This window comes from Otolemur garnettii, unplaced genomic scaffold, assembly GCF_000181295.1.
Source record: "Otolemur garnettii isolate 467f Iridium unplaced genomic scaffold, OtoGar3 scaffold00013, whole genome shotgun sequence".
In the NCBI taxonomy this organism is placed as follows: domain Eukaryota; kingdom Metazoa; phylum Chordata; class Mammalia; order Primates; family Galagidae; genus Otolemur; species Otolemur garnettii.
The window spans coordinates 28,995,846-29,012,226 of record NW_003852408.1 but is presented as its reverse complement, the minus strand read 5'-3'; positions in this window follow the sequence as shown (position 1 = coordinate 29,012,226).

The following is a 16,381-nucleotide window of genomic DNA, read 5'->3' as shown; positions in this document are numbered from 1 at the left end:
GAGGAAATGCCTAGCCCCTGAAATAGAGAGAGAAAGGCTGTGAGAGGGACAGAGCAAGTTAATAAATAAAACAAGAGCCTGAAGGGAAGAGCTGCTTTGTCAGAATATAAATATTTCCCTTCCCCTTTTATCTTTAATGTAGTGTGAGAAGCTTATTAAAGGGAAATGCATCTCCGTCCCTGGAGCCCTCGCACAAGCCTTGCGGGGAGCTGCCTGCAGAACGGGGTCGCCTAGCCCCACGCTTCTAAACTCTTCCCTGCTGAAAGTGAGCACAACGTGCAGAGCAATGAAGAAGGGCTGGGGGAAGGAAGGGAGGCCATTGTGGCCATTAGGATCTTATCTTGATGGGCCTGGTGTCCTGTTATGTTAATCGCTGGGAGATGCTGAGAGACCGTGGATGAAGAATGCCAGTCTGCTCAAAGGCTTGGCCAGGGAAGGGAAGCTGACATTGCTGGACTTGCCCACTGCCCTACCAGGGAGAATAATATCCAGATTTAAACAAAGGAGAATTGGTCGGTGGGGGGGGGTCCTGTGGCTGTGCCTCCCAGGAGCCCTCCATCTCCAAGAAGACAGACAGTAGAGGCAGTCTCAGCGTCCAGCAGACAAAACCCTATCCCAGCAGCACAGATGTCTGTCTCCACGGCTCTTTCCTAAAAGCCCTTAGTGGAGGACGGGACATTGACAGCCCATACCCCACGCAGGCCAGCAGAGCCTGGCACACAGTACATGGCTAGTAAGTCCGAATGGCACGACACAGGAACCGTGCTGGGCTTGCTTACCCCGGCAGCCTGTGGGTCCAAGTACAGGGCCTGGCACACACAGTTTTTGATGGATGAATAAATATGCCTTTGGACACAAGGACGGTTTCTCTTTTATTGGCTACTTTTGCTGCCTCTCCAAAAGATCTTCCATTCTGTCAGAATTGGAGTTGTTTGGGGCTATCACATCATTGCTGACCTTTTGAAGCTATATGGCTACACACTTACCCAGGGATATGCTATCCATCCGTCAGGTGCCAGCCTAGCAAAGATCCCAAAGGTGGGGAAGGGGCTGGGCAGGGGGACAGCTAAAAACTACTGGCAAAAGGTGTTTCTCCTTCATTCCTCTTGACAGCTCTCCCTGGGGAGCTGGCTCTGGTGGCTTTATTACTCTACCCATGCAACAAACCCATGCTTTTCTATTTCTACGGCATAATCAGTGAAGAGAACAGAAATTTTTTAAAACTGCATTTCTAACTTTCTTTCTTTCATGCTAAGACCGGGGTGTTAATTTACCTTCTTGCACTGCCACTTCAAACCCATTAAGCACCACGCAATCATTCCTGCTGAAAAACTTACTTTGCATCCCCATTCAGGCCCCCCATCCTACCCATTTTTATGTCTTTTGGGGTCTCATCCTCACTACTGTTATGTGTATGATTCCCTTTCCCACTGAACCCCAGGAGGTCAGGGAATAAAGACTCAGTTACAAATCAGAGGGCTCAAATCTTAGCTATTCCTCTGCACTCACCACTTTCAGAACCAATTACATCGTATGGCAATATCTATGTTACAGGGATGTGTGTGTGCAATTCAAGGATGGTGAGCCATTCTCAGCTGGTTCCTTGGGAATTCCTTACCCACCCACTCTAAACATTACCTGGAATCTCCTGGCAATGCCTGATTTAACATTCTACCTCCTGCCCAGGCCCCAACCTCCCCTGAGCCTCAGCCACTTTGGGGCCCTGGAACCTTGACAGAACTTATTTCTATTGTTCCCACAAGAAGTGTGGAGGAGGCTTGGGGGCAGGATGGCACACATATATCTGAGGAGAGGTTGTATGGGAGAGGAATTAAATTTATACTGTGAAGATCAATGGAAGCCTTGGGGAGGCAGATTTCAGTTCAATATAATGAAGGACTTTCTAACAATTAAGCTGTCCAAAAAATGAGATAGGAATGTTTAAAGGGAGCCCTCTCTCTCTCTGGAGTTTAGCAGAGCTAAGATCTGTCCAACCAGAACTGTTTGTTGGCCAGGGGTGCACACACCTGACACCTGTTAGTGTGATCAAATGGTGTCACGAGTTCTAGAGCCAAACAGCCTGAATTCAAATCCCGCCCCTAAGAGTTAATAGCTCTATGATCTTGAGCAAGTTATTTAGCCTCTCCAAGTCTTCATTTCCAGAACTAAAATATTTCAGATAAAAACACATTAGACCTTCTGGGGAACTGTGTGGGTTTTATGTTTATCAAAAGAATCTGTAATTTTTAAACAGTAAGATACTGTTTGTTCAAGGTCTTTGGGTACTCAAAGCACTTACTGGTTTATAGAAGTCATAAAAGAGAGGCCATTATTTTTCATGTGCTACAAAATAAAACAGCATTTTTGTAATTAATCGTATGTTTTTGTTTGTTTTAAAGATAGTTAAGACAGACTTTAATCACGGGTGAGGGGCCTGGTGATAGGTGCAGGAACCACCGCAACAGGGTCTTGTAGAAAGGGGAGAGATCAGACTCAACTCTGTAATAAATAGCTATTCTACATACATACATAAGCACCAGCATCAGTGTTTAAGCTTTCAGAAATTGTAATGAGGCTGAGAAGCTAAGGCAGGTGAATTGCTTGAGCTCACAAGTTCGAGACCAGCCTGAGCAAAAAATGAGTCCCCATCACTACTAAAAAAAAAAAAAAAAAATAGAAAAACTGAGGCAAAAGGATTGCTTGAGTCTGACAGTTTGAGGTTGCTGTGAGCTATGACATTACAGCACTCAAGCTAGGCAGACAGCTTGAGACTCTGTCTCAAAAAAAAAAAGGAAGAAAGAAAGAAAAGAAATTGTAATGATGACGATGACCTTAAGCCAACAACGTTAACTGCACAGGGCAAAGAAAGGTAGAAAACAACTTACTGAACAAATATTTTAAAGCATCAACCCAGTACAAAGCCTCCTGGGAAATACGAATATGGTTTAGCTGCAAATGCTTGCCCATGGAGCAAATAACTGCTTCTGACCCTTCCACTTGCAAAAATGGGCCGCGTTCCGCAGGTTCTCTAAATCTAAAATGATCTCTAAGGAATTTTGAATTGGCTTGTATCCCAAATGAAATGGCCCAGACAATAATATAAAGCAAAGTTGAACATGGTGAAAATGTATCATTGGGACTTGACATTTTCCCTGTTTTCCATCAGAAGTTCAGCTTCTTTGAAGATTGTGATCATGTTGATAAACTCTATGCGTATATGGCCTAGGAATGAAAAATAACTTTTTTTCCCTTTATTTATACCTAGCACAGTTTTGGGTTCTGAAAGACCTATGCCTAAAAAGGACATGGGTGGAAAAAATACATGGAATGCCCAAAATATCTTTTCTATGGGGTGTAAGCATCCAGATTTGGAAAAGAAAGCTTTCTCTTCAATAGCTTTCTCTTGTGGTCTGCAACAACTCACAAATAGCCATCTCCTCAGTTCATTGGAAATATTCAGCTGGAAACATGACTTTCTTCTGGCCCAGCCATTCCTACAGTGTTTTCACTCTCAACTGAGCATGGAGGGTGCTGGCAGGCTTCTGAGAAACCAGAAACTTTAGCTTCTGCTTAGACCAAATTGCCTCTTTAAACCACTTCTTATTGAGCAGTTACAGCATCCCAGGTACTAAGTTCATTGTCTTATCTCTTCTTCACAATCCTATGAGGCAGATGCTATTAAGATCACCATTTCACAGATAAGGAAGCTGAGGCCTGGATAAATTGTTTGTCCAATGCCACATAACCATCTGCTCAACAAGGATTCAAATCCACAAAACCTGGGCTCTTAACCATGACTCACAAACTGCATCTCTAAAGAAACCAGAGTGTCCGCTATACCAAAATTTAAAGCTTTCAAAAAAGTTAATGGAAAAATTATTCTATCACTCCTAGCAGAAAAATGTGAAATGGTTTCTAAAGTGGACATCCTATATACCTATATTCCACATCCCACCAGCACCTGGGTCTTCTGTCATTCCCTTGGACATCTGGCCACTGAAGAGGTAGACAGAAACACATCCTCACTGAGGCTTCCACGGGGAGCACAAGCTCACCCTCTCTGTTTGTCCTCTGGGATCTTTCTCCAGGCCGGACCTAATCGGGTGTTTAGGTGGCTCGTACCCTCAGGGGTAGGCTAAATTGCTTTCCTTCTCATCTTTCCCTCCCACAAGTTTTTTTCTTCAAAGAAAGAAGTAGGTTGCTAGTCCTGGTCTTTTACTTACTTGGACACCTGTATACCTTCGTTTCCCCATCTATAAAATGAGTTGAATAAATAGCAGCTACCTCAAAGGGGCACTGTGAGGATGAAGACTCAAGGACTGCAGATGGATGATGGAGCACAATGTGTGACCATGGTGAGCACTCAATAAATGTTAGCGGTTAATAAGAAGGGCAGTGACAGGACTAATCCCAGACACTGGAATCGGTCAGACGGACTCACTTTTAACTGTCCAGCTGGAATTAAGGCAGGATAAGACCAATATGGTCCTCAGAAGTAGGGCTTTAAAATAATGGGTAATCTCTTGGAGCTGTGAACTAGCTTTATAAATTTAAAGCTAGGGGAAGAGGAGGAGTAAAGTTTCACAGGTAAACCAAAGCCCCATTTGCCAGAGTGAGAAGTCTGTCACTTCTTTTGTTTATCTCTTCTCTAAATGTTTCCTCTCCCTCCTGCCTCCTGGGCTGTTTCAGAACTCCTCTGTTTTGGTAGCAGCTCTTCACAAGTCTGCTGGAGGCCCCAGAAACAGTCCAGCCGCTCTCTCCCCAGCTCAAACAGCCAGCAGGGACAGCCAAGTCCCTCCCCTGCCTCTGGGGTCAGGCTGGACCCCAACAGGGTTTCAACAACCCCTTTCCAGTCCCTGACAAGGCCCAGCTGTCACGGGTCGGCTCAGGCTACGGACAGCAAGCAAAGCAGCCTCCTCACAGCTTTCCATGGGGCCCGCAGCAAGAGCTACCCTGAAAGCCCCCTTGGTTCAGCAGGTTAGGGCGCCCACATACACCAAGGCAGGTTTGAATTCGGCCTGCTAAACAACAATGACAACTGCAACAACAACAACAAAAATAGCTAGGCATTGTGGCAGGCGCCTGTAGTCCTGGCTACTTGGGGGGCTGAAGCAAGAGAATCACTTAAGCCCAAGAGTTAGAGGTTGCTGTGAGCTGTGATGCCACAGCACTCTACCGAGGGTGACAAAGTGAAACTCTATCTCAAAAAAAAAAAAAAAAAAAGCCCCCTCTCTAGAGCTGGTCACTCAGATCTTACACTCTGAAGCTGGCACAAGTCATTTCCAGTTTGAGGTGGGCAGGAAGCAGAGAGAATAAAGTTAGGCCATTTTGCTCAAGTTCTTGCATAAAACACAGGCTTAGGCACCCAAACACGTGATTCTAGCTCCAGTTCTTTCTATGAGCCCTTGGACAATTCACTTCATCTTGGGCTTCAGTTTTCCCACCTGTAAAATAAAGAGAAGAAATTACTGAACTCTGAGGTCACTTCTGAAAAATAATTCTCGATCCATTCTCCAACTCAGCCCCTCTTTTTAAAATCACAGGATGGGGGGGTGCCTGTGGTTCAGTGGGTAGGGCACCGGCCCCATAGACCGAGGGTGGCAGGTTCAAATCCAGCCCCGGCTGAACTGCAACAAAAGAATGGTGTTGGGGCAGGCGCCTATAGTCCCAGCTACTCGGGAGTCTGAGGCAAGAGAATCGGCTAAGCCCAGGAGTTGGAGGTTGCTGTGAGCTGTGTGATGCCACAGCACTCTACCAAGGGCGACAAAGTGAGACTCTGTCTCTACAATAAATAAATAAATAAATAAAAATAAAGTCACAGGATAGTCTAGCTCCAAGCTCAGTGCCTAATCCCATTATGATTTTGAGACAAACTTAAGGTCATCCCCCAAAAATAAAAAGACTCATTTATTAATTAAAACTAAAGATCAGTGATGGCAAGAACACATATTCCCAGCATCTAGTACAATGCTAGACACATGGTAGGCTCGGAATAAATTATTTTTTTATGAACAAAGGTCATGTGGTTTTATGACACCCTTTCAAATTTGGACTGTACCTTATTTACTCATTCAATCATTTATTGAGGGGCCATTCTGTGCCTGGTCCTGCACTCCACTGCAGTGGGACTGCTTAGGATTTAAATAAACTTCTGTGGCTACTTATAAACAAAATAACTGGTGACTAAGGAGGGGAATTAAAAGCAAGGAGAGAGAGATTCCTCACCATATTAATGAGAGAGTTAGCTAAAAAATAAAGGGCTTCTCTGTTGCCATCCCAGAGCCTCCGGATAGCCAGCATTCTAATAAAAGTTGTTTTAGCCAGCTTCACACTTTCAAAGCCAAAATTAACATCATACAACAGAAGAGCCCAAATACATTCAGAAGGTAAGACCTGTGGAGGGTCTCAGATTTCCTCATGAAAAGGAAATCTCAAAGCCCTCTTCAGTCTCAAACCAGCACTCTCTACCCTCTCTTAGCCACCTCTTCCCAACACCTCCCTCTACCCCCGCCAGGTTACTCAGGCCCAGCCTATCCTCAGCTCCTCCCTCAGGTAAAGCTATTCTGAAATTAAATCACAAAGAGGGGCAGCCAGTCTGCAATGATCTGTGTTTATTTAGTAAATGGGTTGATTGCCCTCATTTGTGGAGATTAAGGGTTAATTTCCCAATGCAAAGAGAACCGATATCTCCAAGGGCAGCCCCAGATAATTAAGAGGAAAAAACAAAATTCTAATGCCTCCCCACCACCACCCCACCCTTTCCCGTCCGGTTTTGGCCTTTCATTGGCCTCTCCTGCCAGGTAGCCACAGGCCCAGGATTCACTGAGGTTCTAAGGAAGGATTTGGTAAACAAAGGTTTAGGAATTCTTTAGGCCCTTTTAAACTGACATCTGGCAAATTCGAGATCCCAGTTTCTCTCCTCCTTCCTCTTCTGGCTTTGAAAAGCAAATGTTTTGAGGTTTGTGTTCTCTTCCATTCACTGAGTTTTTAATCAAGTGTAGTCAAACCACTTTGTCTACACCTTAATTGAAAAGCGTGGCTCTAGAGTTTAAAGTACTAGTTATAATAATGGGGAGGAAGCAGGGAAAGAGAGGGTAAAGGGGGCTAAGTGGAAATGTGAAAGGCAAGAAAGTGATAGGCAAGTGGCCGTTAAGGGCACAGAGGATTGGGTCTTCTCAGCCCACATGGGCAGGCGCAGAGCCCCACTGCTGAGCCCCCACTTGGCACTGGAAGCTGCCATCAGAGAATGAGAGGAGAGAGGGCTTAGCTTCCACATTAGGCACTAGAAAGTGCCCACTTGGAAAGTCCTAGCTTAAGGCCAAGAACCCTAGAGAGAGTCATAGGCTATCAGAGGTGGGCCAGATCACAAAGCCCACTTTCTTACATTTACAGAAGAAAAAGGCTCAAGAGGTGAACTGACCTGCTAGAGGCCCAGGGACTGGTGGCTGGACCAAGACCCCAGGAATTCTCATTTCCCTGGCTATCAGTGAAGTCTTTCCTCTGTTTCTTTGGAGAAATGCACACAGCCATCTGAAAACAAACTTTCATACAATTGAGAAGACAGTAAGATGACTTCATATATTTTTTCCAAGAGAAGCAAGCAAACACTTTCACCTTGTCATCTCATCAGCTATTTTTGATCCTGGCTGCACATCAGACTCATTGGGGAACTTTCGAACAGATTCTCTAGGGCTAGGGCCCAGGAAGCAGGCTTTTTAAAATTAAATCTCTCTACAACCAGCTCCTTCCTCCCCTTTGAGAATCATCTTTTAAATTCATTTGAGTTACTTTTTATGCTGGTTCCTTCATACTACTTAGTTTAGTTAATGCATCCCAAGTTTATGTTCAATTTTAAAAAAACAGCAGTGCCTTGTTGACACACAATTAGCTTGTGGTCCATCATGATTCCCAGATCATTCATTCCTAGCTAACCCTTCACCATCCTGTATCTCTGCAATTTGTAGGTCTTTATTTTCACTGAATTTCATCTGAGTGATGAACTGCACAATTTGATACAACACATCAAATGTCTACTTTGTGAAAGGCAAAGGAGAAAAATAAGACATAGTTCTCACTCTCAAGGACGTTTCAAATAAACAGATGGGGGAAGAAAGCACCAAAATAACTAAAATACTAGAAAGAATACAGTAATACCAAAAGAGCTGTCAAAAAAAGATGGCAAAGAAACTGACATTGGATGAATGCCTACCATGTGCCAGGCACATTGTGATAAAATAGGATTAAGCTTGGCTGTGAAGCATAGGAAAACCTAAAGTAATGTTGGCTAAAACAAGACAGAAGTTTATTTGAGAAATGCAGAGGGTGTCCATGCATCTCAGTGACAGGGAACTAGGCTCCCTCTGTCTTTTGCTCCTTTCCTAAGGGCACCTCATAGTACACGATAGCCCCTGGACTTCCAAGCAATAGGGAGGTGGGACAGGGAGTATATATCTACTCCCTTTAAGTTGCACACAACACTAATATCTGCATTCCATGGCCAGAAATCAGTAGATGCCATAGGGAGGCTAGAAAATAGGATCTTTTTTTTTTTTTTTAAATAGAGTCTCACTGTCCGGAAAATGGGATCCTTTTCCAGTTGGTCAGACATCCAGGTGATGCCTGGCAGTGCTATTACTATGGAAGAAGAACAGAACAGATGTTGGGAGATAACTAGCAGCCTCCACACCAGGCTCAAGACAGTATGCTTTAGTACACTTATGTCTTATAACAACCCAGGAGAAAGAACGAGGTCTCCTGGGCAATCACAGTCCACTCAATGTCAACTGCAGTCCTAGGAAGTATATTCTCGAATTCTTTTTCTTTCTGAGATAGAGTCTCACTTTGTCCCCCTTGATGGAGTGCTGTGATGTCACACTCACAACAACCTCAAACTCTTGGGCTCAAGTGATTCCCTTGCCTCAGCTTCCCAAGTAGCTGGACTGCAGGCCATGGCACCCAGCTATTTTTAGAGACAGGGTCTTGCTCTTGCTCAGACTGGTCTCCAAGTCCTGAACTCTAGTGATCCACCCACCTCAGCCTCCTAGAGGGCTAGGATTACAGGAGTGAGCCACTGCACCCAGCCCCTGGCCCCTATATTCTCAAATTCTTTATTCAAGCCATTGAGCGAGATGAGGGTGGCTGCAAGACTGAGCCTTGTTAATCAGCCCTGAATGGATGCTTCCCCTAGGCTGGTGCTGATCTGCCAGTAGCCTTTTGTAGCTGTGGGCCTATTCTCCAGGAAACGGTCAGTAGAGACATGTTTTCTTCCTTTTCCAGGCCCCAGCATTGTCATTAGGGAGGTTCTCTCTAGTAACAGCCAAGCAGTCAGGTGGCTTCATTAATGGGGAATAGAAGAATTCCAAGGAGAAAGAAGAGAGCCAGGCAACAGCTCTTGGTACCTGCTCTTTTTGTCTTCTCCTTCTGAAACAGGTATTCCTTCCTTCCTCCCTCCCTCACTCCCTCCTTTCCTCCTTTCTTCCTTCCTTCTTTCCTTCCTCCCTCCCTTTTCTGCTCTGAGAGCCCTCTGCTCTCCTGTCTTTCCTTATACTACTCCTGTTGCCCCATCTAGTTGCTCTCTCTACTCACTTTACCGCTGCACAGCTCTGCTTCTTGATTTCTGCTTGTTCCTTTCTCCCACTGAATATTTCTCACCTTCAGCCAGTCTATTTTACACTCACACCCCCAAATGAAAGAAGGATCTGATTAGGTAGCCACTCTGTATCCAACAGGTGCACAGCTGTTGGACAGAGGTCTCATTCCAGACAACTTCGTGGCTGGGTCACATCATCTATTCCAGACTCAGTCCTCTGAGGTCAGAGTTCATGTGGTACAAACTATAAGAATGGCAGTGTCAGTCTGAGGAAATGCTATGAAGTGAAGTGTGGGTGTAGCAGCTGTTACACTTCAGAATAGCCACTGTGACCTTGTTGAGACTCATAAATAAGGTTCCAGACCCAACATCATACTTTGCAACCAGATATTTATCCAACCACCTCTCTCTCTCTCTCTCTCTCTCACACACACACACACAGACACACAGACATACACACTCACATGTCATACTCTCTTACGGCTCACATTATGTCCATCTTTCAGGTCAAAAGCTAATCAACTAGAGGGAGGATTTTATGTACGAATAAAGGCATCCTATAAGACATCAGTGACACAACCCACTGCTTTGGAATACATGTCTAGGTCAGCAGTTCCCAAACCTGATTAATTCAAAAGAATCACCCAGTGAGTATTTAAAAATTAAATCCCAAGCCCCATGGTGGAGCTTCTGACTCAGCATGTCTGAGGTGGAGCTCAGACTTCTGAAAATTACTCTTCAGGTAATTCTGATGACCAGCTAGGTCTGGGCTCTATTGCTATAGCTCCCATCTTTAATCTTCTAGAAGGTTCCCCAGAAGCTTCCATCACTAGTGTGAGTCTGGTTCTGGCAGCTTCTCCTCCCAGCTCTCTACTGGCTGTCAGGCCACGAAGATTCTCTTATAAGAGGGCCTGATATACCAAGTTTCTTACCTGCTTTAGTGGGCAGGTGTAGACCCCCCACATTCCCCAATCTAGATGCCCACTAGTGTAGTTTCAGCAATGGGAATTAAATTGGTCCTTGGGAAATTAGAGAAAATTAACAGAAACTTCCAAGTTGGTTTGAAATTTATATAGGTATAATGCTTAGGGGTGCTGTCACTAATCTGGGCTTGACATCCAAAGCTTAGAAATTCTAGGGCTTCTTTAAATTTCAGGGTGGTAGGCCGGGCATGGTGGCTCATGCTTGTAATCCTAGCACTCTGGAGGCTGAGGCGGGTGGATAGCTTGAGCTCACGGGTTCGAGACCAGCCTGAGCAAAAGCAAGACCTCGTCTCTACTAAAAAATAGAAAAAAATAAGGCAAGAGGATCACTTGCACCCAAGTTGGAGGTTGCTGTGAACTATGATGTCACAGCACTCTACCCAAGGTGAGAGCTTGAGACTCTGTCTCAAAAAAAAATTTTTTTTAGAGTGGCTTTTTATCAGACATATAAAAGGACAAAAATTAGTGATGCTTCTCATAAAGACATCAAGTAGCAGTGTAATATGAAGTGAAAAAATCAAGTTTTAGTCCAGGCTGGCTACTATAAACAGGAACTTATACCTCAAATTTCACAGGATTGTTATAAAATTAGAGATACTGTACCTAAAGCATTCCATACTTTATAAGTGGTAGTCATTATATTTGAAATATAACTATTTTTAATTCTTAAAATACAAATTCAGTACTGTGCGAGAGCCAGCTTTTATGGCCTGTGGAGCTGATTATGTGTATCTATCCCAAATTCCAAGTTCAGTGACATCATGTTGGCTTGAAATCAGCCATGGTAGCAGTATTTACACCATGGAAATTGGCAAATGTACAGATCCAGATTGGGGCTTTTCTTTTCTTTCTTTCTTTTTTTTTTTTTTCCACATTTTTGTTTTGGCCAGGGCTAGGTTTAAACCTGCCACCTCCAGCATATGGGGCCAGGCCCCTACTCCTTTGAGCCACAGGTACCACTCCAGGTTTTTCTTTTTCCTGGAGAGTTAGTTGTTAAACATTTACCAGCATTCTACTATAAAAAATTGCATGCAACCTCAGCAAAGAGCCAGTCACAAAATATGCAGCCACTACTTTATCCCTGTGATTTGCATCCATATAGCCAAACCAAGATCCTGCCTTGATAATTTTTTGGCCTGTGGATCACAAAACATTTTGTAAATATTACCTATTTAATTCTCACAACATACTGTGGGAGCTGAGGAAGTTAAATGACTTGCCTGATGCAGGACAGAAAATGAATAGTGAAAAGCAGAACTATAACAGTCGGTACCAACAACCTCTACAGCCTACACACGAGTACTGTACAGACCAGCCCTAAAGGCAAGTGCGGCAATTACCCAGGCTTTTACCCCATACCCCAAGCAGCCAAAGTCTCTTTCTATAGACTGTGGTCCAAATGCTCTTTCTTTTGAGCAAATACTCCCTGGAATGGCCCACCCTCTTCATTTGGAGGTTTTTTCCAAAATTGACGATGGTCTTCTATTAATCAGCCTCCTTCACATTCTTTCTCCCTCAAGTCCACTGACATGTGTTTGGAAAAACAGTTGGCCAGAGTTAGGGTTCTGTTCAGACCCAAACAGATGCAAGTGGCATTATAACCAATCAACACTATATTTTTATCTGTAACTCTTTCTCTGGACTCCCCAAGGATAGAGACTCAAGAGTTCTTTCTCTCCCTGACCTCATCTTCATAATTCCCTGGGAATGAACAAATGAATAACCATTGTAGTAAGCAGGTTCTAAAATGGCTCCCAATGATCTCCTTCCACTGGAGATCACACAAGGTGTAATCCCTGCTACCCCCTTAAGTGTAGGTAGATCTAGTGACTTGCTTTTAATGAATAGTATATGGCAAAAGTGAGAAGATGTCACTTCCAAGGTTAGGTAACAGAAAGACTGTGACTTCCGTCTTGATCGCCATTGTTACACTCTTCCATTCTCTCTTTCTGAGACCCTGCTCTGAGGTATAATATTATGAGTGGCATTATGAAAAATCCACATGGTAAGGATCTGATGTCTCTGGCCAAAAGCCACGGAGAACCTGAGGCCTCCTCACAGCCATGTGAGTTTGGAAGTGGGTCCTCCAATTGAGCCTTGAGACAATTGCTGCCCAGACCAATACCCTGATTGTGGTCTTGTGAGAGACTCCTAGTCAAAAGGCCCACCTAAGTGTACCCAGGTATCTGACATACAGAAACTGGGAGATACTAAATGTTTGTTGTTTTGGGATAATTTTTCACACAATATATAACTAATAGGCTTGGAGCCTATAGCTCAGTGGCTAGGGCACCGCCATATACACTGGAGCAGGTGGGTTCAAACTCAGCCCAGGCCTGCCAAACAACAATGACAACTACAACCAAAAAATAGCTGGGCATTGTGGTAGGCGCCTGTAGTCCCAGCTACTTGGGAGGCTGAGGCAAGAGAATGGCTTAAGCCCAAGAGTTTGAGGTTGCTGTGAACTATGACACCACAGCACTCTGCCAGGGCAACATAGTGAGACTCTATCTCAAAAAAAAAAAAAACCAATATACATATACATATATATGTATATATGTATAAAAAACATATATATATATATATAATAAAACTCTCAAACAACCAGGAAAATGACAATTGAACAGATTCAGTAACTGAATCTACCATATATGTCATCTCTACAGGATGGGGCCTCCTTCTCAGCCTAGTCATCTCTAATGTTCATAACTTTTTTTTTTTTTTTTTTTTGCAATTTTTGGCTGGGGCTGGGTTTGAACCCGCCACCTCCGGCATATGGGGCTGATGCCCTACTGCTTTGAGCCATAGGCGCCACCCATTCATAACATTTGAAAGTGTTTTAGGAATAAAAATGCTGCCTGGCATGGTGGCGCACGCCTGTAATCCTAGCACTTTAGGAAGCTAAGGTGAGTGAATTGCCTAAGCTCAGGAGCTCAATACAGCCTGAGTAAGAGCAAGACTCCGTCTCTACTAAAAATAAAACATTAGCTGGACAGATGTTGTGGCACATGCCTATAGTCCTACCTACTTGAGAGGATGAGGCAAGAGAATCACTTGAGCCCAAGAGTTTGAGGTTACTGTGAGCTAGGATGCTATGACACTCTACCCAGGGTGACAGAGTGAGAGACTCTTTTCAACAAAAAAAAAAAAAAAAAAGAGCAAACACAAGCCAATGGCAACCTGGCAAATGGAAATTCCAAGTCCTCAATATTATAATGTCAAAATTTCCCAGTGAAAGAGAAGCCGGAAAGGGAAGCATGTGCTAAAAGATGCCCTTTCTAGTCTTGCATGAGTGATTCTTGCAGCTGGAATTTCATTACAACCACAGGATTGTGGCACCACGAAGGTGGCCATTTTTAAATTTAGCCTTACATCAGAATGCAATTCAACTAGATAAACCTGGGAGTTGGCCAAAATAAGTACCATTTGAAAAACTGGAGCCGATGAATAGCATCACTTTTCTGTGGGACCATATGACTAGATGTGAAGAAATAAAGGCCTTTGTTATTTTAAAGGGCAGGGACAATTGGAAGTTTTGTAGCAGACAGTTACAAAATTTTCCACCCTTGGCTCTCCAAAGAAGATACAAGTTAGTGTCTTTGGGAGTTGGGTGTGGAAGGTGTTGCTTGGAAAAGAAAATTAAATTGATCCTGGACAGAATGTAAACCAATGTTATTAAATTTGTCATAGAGCCTAAAACAGACTATTTATCCCTTTAAATTATGAATTTACTTTTTCCTACTCTCTTTTATTATTTAGTGCCTTAAAATCATAGCTTTCTGGATCAGGCAAGGCATGGAAAAGCTGCAGCACCCTCTCACAAACAGCAAATTCTTATTTGGGGGGATAATTTTGGATTGAAGTTTTCTTTCTTTAAATTTTCTTTAAAGACAATCTCTTTTAAAAATTGCCTTTACATCTCTGCTTTTTGCACATGTCCACGTGGGACAGAGCAAGAGGACTCACATCTGTGACACTTTCCATCTGAGATGGGTTTTCTGCATCTTATGCATGGATTGTTTTAAAAATATTCATCCCGTGTACTTTTTTTAAGGGCTTTTTTTTTCTTTCTAAATTATTCTTCCTATTGCTTAACATCAGAGCTGTCTGGGGGCATATTAGAAGTAGAAGCTCATGGACTAAACTGGTTTTAGTTGCACTTGAAACTGTATTTTATCCTGTCAGTTTACATTTTATTTGATGACAGTGCTTGGTATTTCTCCTTCAATAAGCAGAGATGACTTAGATCAGTGGCCTGATGAATAAGCATGAAAATGATTTAGAAAAGAAGGATATCCTGAAGCTCTTAGAGAGAAAAAAGGACTCTAACCCCCCACCACACACACTTTAAATGACAAAGCAAAGCAACAGCATTGTCTTTAAACAAGTTCTTTCAATGGAAGATCAATGCTCCCCCTAGTTAGGTAATAGATATGATAATTTAGAAAGAAAAAGGGGAGGAGCCCTTTTAAAAATATAAGAAAGGAATGAAACGTTTTTATTTTATTTTTTTGAGACAGTCTGACTTTGTCACTGTTGGTAGAGTGACCTGGCATCATAGCTTACAGCAACCTCAAACTCTTGGGTTCAAGTGATCCTCTTGCCTCAGCCTCCCAAGTAGCTGGGACTACAGGTGCCCACCACAACGCCGGCTAGTTTTTAGAGATGGGGTCTCGCTCTGGCTCAAGCTGGTCTCCATCCTGTGAGCTCAGGCAATTCACCCACCTCGGCCTCCCACGTGTTGGGATTACAGGCATGAGCCACCACGCATGGCCCAATGAAATATTTTAAAAACAAATATCGATCCTTTATGTTACCTACAAGTAGATACCACAAAAGGAAAAAAAAAAAAGTGGTCGAGGTGTGGGAGGAAACCAATGCTTAGGAGGAAAAAGGTGACTCCAGTTGAGGGCAGGAAGAAGGCTGTGAGCAGTCTAACACCCTTCTTGGGGCAAAGAATTCTACCCTTTATACCCATTAGCAAAAGAGGGAGACAACAAAGAACTGTGAAGTGGAAGGAAAGATTCCCGGCAAACTCCAGTGACAGAAAATAAAAGGATAAAAAAGAGGAAGTCCGTCTCCCCTGTAAGGGAACCACCAATTAATTATCTTCGATTTCAGAATCAGTTTTTTCGTGCAAGAGAAGACATGTACCCGCGGCAACAGAGGCAGTAACTTCTGCCAACATTCGACCTGATGAGAAATCCCTCAGAGCTCCAGCACCCCGAACTGGCAGAGAGTTCAACCAGGAATAACGTTTTATAAGGAGAGAACTGAGGGGTAAGGGGGTGTGTGTGTGTAAGAGAGAGAGAAATCTGATTTTTTATTTCTTTTCAACATGTCACTTTCCTGCATGGGAATTCTTGACATTTCTAACACCCTAGAGAGAAGGGGATAGGCCCCCTGTTAACTTCCGACCTCGCGGGTTGTAACCAGAGAGCGCTCGCGAGCGCCGGGTGCCTGGAGCAGCATAAAGATTTGACCAAGAACAAAAGAACGCTCGCCTATGAGAATAGGCTACCCAAGAACGAGGATAACTCCTATTTGTGTTTTGAAAACTCTTTAATTAGCAAATGCTTTGGTTTCTAATATGCATTGAAACTTTTCTACGTAGAGTCTAAATGAAAGATCAAATAAATGATTGCTTCTGCAGCTAAGATGAGATCCCGAAAGGCCACACTCCGCAGAAGTCAGGAAAGCAGGGCAACCGAAGACCCACCGTAAATCACACAGACTGTTCCTGGGCACTCGGTCTCAGGTTACTCTCACAGCCATTGCCCACAACGCTGTCTTAGTTTCCTTAAGACCT